Source organism: Dermacentor variabilis, unplaced genomic scaffold (genome assembly GCF_050947875.1).
Source record: "Dermacentor variabilis isolate Ectoservices unplaced genomic scaffold, ASM5094787v1 scaffold_19, whole genome shotgun sequence".
Classification (NCBI taxonomy): domain Eukaryota; kingdom Metazoa; phylum Arthropoda; class Arachnida; order Ixodida; family Ixodidae; genus Dermacentor; species Dermacentor variabilis.
The window spans coordinates 1278646-1284787 of NW_027460357.1; positions in this window are offsets into that span (position 1 = coordinate 1278646).

Genomic DNA, 6142 nt, shown 5'->3' on the forward strand with positions numbered 1-6142 from the left:
GACTCCATCTGGCCCAATTGGAAGGGAGGGTTTCCATATGAACCAATCGGCCGTTCTAACTGGTCCAAATGGTCCTGTTGGAGAAAACACTTGGTCCAATTGGAAATTGCCGTTTCCAGTTGGACCCATTGATATTTCCAAATGGTTTCAATTGTTTTTTCGACTGGGATGTCTCCCCGAAGCGATTTGGTGTTCTATGGGCTCAAAGATGCGGAAAACGAAAGCTGGAGTGATTCTGAAAAACTAATAATTGATCACTGCCAGGAGAACCTGAATATAACCATCGAAAGCAATAACATCGAGCGAGCGCATCGTCTAGGCACATTCAAAAGAGAAAAGCACCATAGTTAAATTTCTGCAGTTCAAGGACAAAGAATGCGTTTTATCATCAGCTTATACACTTAAATCGACTGATTACACAATCAGCGAAGACTTCTCCCCTAACACCCGACTTGCCCGTAAACGCCTCATTGAATTTGCGAAAACTAACCACATCCCCCTACAAGCTCCGTCACAACAGGCTAATCTCTAATGGTAAAACGTACATCTTTGATCACACCGCTGAGAAAGTACTCGAACGTAAATCATAGCAGCCACCAATTCCCCCCATGCAGCAGTAATGTACGGTCCAAAAACGACCATCTGTCCCTTTTTTACCCTAACATTCGCATTATAATACCCAAGCGTGATTCCTTATGTAGTCTTATCAGCTCATCATCCAGTAACATCGTTCTGCTGACTGAAACATGGCTAAATTAATCAATCTGAGATTCCGAAATCCTGCCCGAACTTCCTGACTTCGATATATTCCGAAAAGACAGACCTGACGGCTGCCGTGGTGGTGGTGTTCTTATCGCTGCCAAGCGCCTTCTAAATTGTTCAGTTGTTAACGTAGTAACCTCGTTGGAAATGATTTGGGTGTGCTGTCGTGCTTCAACCCCTCGCGTACTCATCGGTTTATGCTATCGACCACCTGATACGGACAGTTCCTTCATAACGCTCTTTCATGACACACTCGATTCGCTAATCTCATCTTACCCACGCACCCACATTTTGCTTTTCGGTGATTTCGACTTTCCGTCCATAGATTGGAATGATATGTCCCGCACCCTAAAAAAAAGTCAGGCATCTAGTGAATTCCTAAACACATGCTTAACTATCGGCCTGTCTCAAATTGTTTCTGATACATAAAACATTCTTGACCTTATTTTGACCACTCACCCTGACGAATTCTGTGCTCCTTCGCACATTACGGGCCTTAGTGACCACGTTGCACTTCACACTACCTTTTCTACCAGCGTTACCAAAAGTCCTAAATCCAAAAAAGTACTGACGCTGTACGACAAAGGACATTACATGACATTACATGACATTACAGTACGACATTAGCATGAATCGTGACCTTCTTTTTTTCCATAACCATTTTGCTTCTACCTACCAACTTACATTCTGCCGAGTCGAACTGGTCTCTCTTCAAGTCAGAAATGCTGCGTTTGATTCTACTTTACATCCCTACCATCAGCATAACAGAACGAAAACGTTCTCCATGGTTTAATGTTACACTAAAGCGTTTAAATAATAAGAAAAAGCGCCTTTTCTGTTCTGCCAAGTTATCTAACACCAAATGTGCCTGGAACAAATACCACACCACTGCCTAGCAATATTCCGATCTCGCTACCCAAACTAAGCTCCGGTTTTTTTCCACTACCCTCCCTGAAATGCTACAAAGCAACCCTAAGCGCTTCTAGAAAACAATCCTCCCTGATGCTGATACTACTATTTCTCTCATTGACAGCACTGGCTCACCAGTAAGCGTATCCGACATACCCCATGTCTTGAACCATGCATTCTCTTCAGTTTTTACTAATGAAACAACTCATGATTTCACTGATCCTGCGCCTTTGCCGCATCCACCAATGGACGGCATCACCTTCAACGCACATGGTATTGTTAATATTATCGACTCGCTAAAAATTTTCATCTTTCTGCGGTATCGATAAAATTAATTCCAAAGTCTTAAAGAATACTAAACATGTTTGCAGTCTTATTCTTTCCCTCATTTTTCAACAGTCGCTTTATGCAGGCTCAGTTCCACATGACTGGCGAATTGGGAAGGTCATTCCAGTTTTCATGAAAGGTGACAGATCATCCCCAGGTAATTACCGACCCATTTCACTAATCATTGTATGCTCTAAGATCATGGAACACGTCATTTACTTTAATGTTGCCACATTTCTAACATCGGCCAACTTTTTTCCTTCAAACCAACACGGATTCCGGAAAGACCACTCATGCGAAACCCAATTAGCTTTGTTCCTGCGTGACATTCATTCCTATCTTCACTGCAATATCTCAACTGATGTGCTATTTCTAGATTTCGAGAAACCTTTCGATAAAGTACCCCATTTCCGCCTTTTACTTAAAATGTCTCTGTTAAACATTCATCCTAGTGTCTTGAACTTGATTCGAAGCGTTTTAACTGACCGCATGCAATTTGTTTCCGCTAATGGCTTCTCATCATCTTACTCACACGCTCTTTCAGGAGTACCTCAAGGCACAGTTCTTGGCCCCTTGCTCTTTCTAATATACATTAACGACTTGCGTTCCACAGTAACATCTAGTATCCGCCTTTTCGCGGATGATTGCGTACTCTACCGCACCGTAACTAACGCCGAGGATGCTTACATCCTCCAAAATGACCTGGATAACATACAGCAGTGGTGCACTAGGTGGCTAATGGCCCTAAATACTACAAAGACCGCACAAATTTCTTTTCACCGCCGCCGAAATTATACTCCGCCTACTTATAAAATTAGCGATACTGCCATTATTCCCACTAACTCTTTTAAGTATCTTGGCATTAACCTTGCTAGTGACTTATCATGGTCTTGCCACATTAACCACATAATAAATTCATTTAATCGAGCACTTGGGTATCTCCGTCGTAACCTGCGCAGGACACCTTCTTCCTTAAAATTACTAGCTTATAAAACATTTGTGCGACCTAAACTTGAATATGCTTGCGCAATATTTGACCCCCATCAGTCTAACCTTATCTCAGCCCTTGAATCTGTTCAGAATCGTGCCACTCGCTTTATTCTTTTACACTACTCGCGATACTCTAGCATATCCACCTTGAAGTTGCAACTAAAACTTCCTTCTCTCGCTTCCCGTCGCCAAATTTCACGTCTCTGCCTTTATCACAGGTTTTTCCATTGTTCGCCCCGTGACAGCAAGCTCATCCTACCAGTACGTCGAACAGCCCGCACAGGCCACCCAAACAGCGTAATCCCGTATCGTTCCCGAACTACTAAATTTCAGAAATCATTTTTTTTTGTCCGCACAGCTCGCGTCTGGAATGACCTTCCCTGCGACTTAGCACTAATCCCTGATCCAGCCCATTTCAACACTGCTATCGAGGAAGCCATGTCCTCATCATGATTCTCATGTAACATTCATTGTTAACCGCCGTTCTTGCGCCCATCCCTCATGTAATGTCCTGCCAGGGACCCTTGAGGTTCCAAATAAATAAATAAATAATAAATAATCAGCGACCGCTTCGTACTGCGCTTCGTACCGGGCTCACCGTGTTAAAGAAAGGAAATGCGGACAATGCAGATGACGATTATTGTTGTGTGGCAAATATACACCCCAAAGGGTGCAACTGTTTTTAGAGTGTGCGTACACTCTAAGAACAGTTTACATCCTTTGGAGTGCCCCTTCTGCCACACAACGATAATCGTCATCTGCCTTGATGCGTTTCCTTTCTTTAACGCTGCGAGCCCGGTACTTTCCAGTAACGAACAGCATGCGCGTTATCAGCATGGTAGCATTTCCTGTCGGCAATGCTATCATGCTGATAACGCTCGTGCCGTTCGTTACTGGAAAGTAAAGATCCCCCTGCACCCCAAGATTTGGTGTGCAGGGGGATCAGCGAGCCTAGTTTCCAACTGTGCCCGGGTCTCTGCTCTCGTACATAGAACTGCATTGGCAAAAGTCAGGCCCGGAACCATCACCCCCTTCCATATCCCTCGTACTACATCGTACCTATTGTAGTTCCACAGTGCCCTACTCTTCATAATCGCTGCACTTCTGTTACCTTTAGTCGTTACACATTTTTCGTACTCTGTCAGATACTCAATGTCATTATTTGTCCACACGCCAAGATACTTGTACTTATCGACTATCTCCAGTGAGGCCTCCTGTATCTTATGTTCTCCGCAAATGTTATCATTAAACATCATGACTGCTGATTTTTCTTTGCTAAACTTCAAGCCTAATCTGGTCTCCTTCTGTACCACATATGTGCATCAATACCTGCAGATCTTCTGCATTGTCAGCCATTAATACAATATCATCCACATACATCAGTCCTGGTAATGACTGTTCAATCAATTTTCCTTGTTTGAAAAATGATAGGTTGAAGCCGAGTCCGTTTTGCTGTATTTTGGCCTCTAAACCTTGTAGGTACAGTATAAACATCAGAGGTGACAATGAACACCCCTGCCTAAGCCCCCGCCGAATCATTACAGGCTCCGAAACCTGCATTTCCCATTGTATAATCACCCGGTTACATTTACAGATATCTTTTACGAAATTGGTTACTCCATCTTGCACTCCTAAGGTTTCCAGAATGCCCCACAAGCCCTCTTAAAGTACACTGTCATAGGCTCCCTTGATATTAAAGAAAGCCAGCCATAGGGGTCTGTGTTCCTTTTCATCTATTTCAATGCACTGTGTTAGTGAGAAGAGGTTGTCTGTTAGCCTCCTATGCTTCCGAAACCCATTTTGTAGCTCTCCAAGCACTCCCTCGTTCTCTACCCATGCCTGCAGTCTGTCCTTTATAATCTGCATAACCACCCTGTAACCACTGACGTCAATGTTATAGGCCGTAGTTATTTATGTCAGCTTTGTCCCCCTTTCCCTTATATATCATTCTCATCCTACTTAGCCTCCATTCGTCAGGTACTTTACGATCCATTAGCATTTTGCTCACCACCTCCCTTAATGCTTTCTTAGATTTCGGGCCCAATTTCTTTATTAACATAATTGGAATACCATCCGCGGGCCTGCCGATGTGCTACTGGTACCCTCTTCTCTGCCCTTTCCCACTCTCTTTGTCCAAGCGAAAGCACTGGATTGACCGGGCTATCCCTCTCCGACATGCTGCATGTACCAATTCTCTGTTTTGTAAATTTTTCCCTCAGCATGGTTCCTATACGCTCCATTGCCTCCTCTTCTTCTAACCGAGTACCTTGAGCTGTTACTATATACCTCTGCTCTAGGCTTGTCCTATTACCCAAGGAGTTCAGATGTTGCCAGAATTTCCTAGCTGCCTGTTTATCTTTTTTATTGCTTACTTCTGACAGCCATTGGGACCCTTTTGTCTTGATTTTCTCGTTGATCAAATAGGACGCTTCCCTTCTGCATTTTATGTAGTTCACCCATTTCCTCTCTACTTCTGCTTCAGGTTCTCCCTTACTTTTGGAATACCTGTGTTCCCTGGAGGCTTCCTGACGTTTCTTTATGGCCTTCTTAACCTCTTCATCCCACCAGCTCTTGAGTTTTCGTATCCCTTGCCTTGTTTTCCTGACTCGCACCTTACCTAGCTCACGCTCAAATAGTCTCATTAACTTTTGGTAAGTCCAATCAGTTTCAGTACCCTCTGATATTTCCTCTTCACCTGTATCTCGGAGCAAAAGCCTCTGTCAGGCTGTATAGCCTTTTGCTTTTGCTTCGATTTCTGTTGATGTACAGAAAGAAATCAAATAAACCTCAAACCTCAAACCTCAATTTGTTTGGCCGCTATTTCCACTTGCTCTTCTGAGTAAAAAACCCATCTGGCATTTCCTCACGCCTCGTTCGGGCTTTGGTTTCCCTCTTAAAACTCAACTTGATACGTTTGTGGTCGCTACCTATACTTCTCGAGCCCTGTTCATCTAATTCATGGCTCCTCATCTATCGTACATACTATGTGACATGAACGCATAATCTATTGTCGAGTGTCGACTCCCTACCTCCCATGTTATGATCCCGTCACACTTCTCAGTAGAGTTAGACAACTAAGTTATGCCTCTCACACATATCCAGTAGCACGTTACCTGTGGAGTCTGTGTACCCATCCTTATCTTCAACGTGCGCA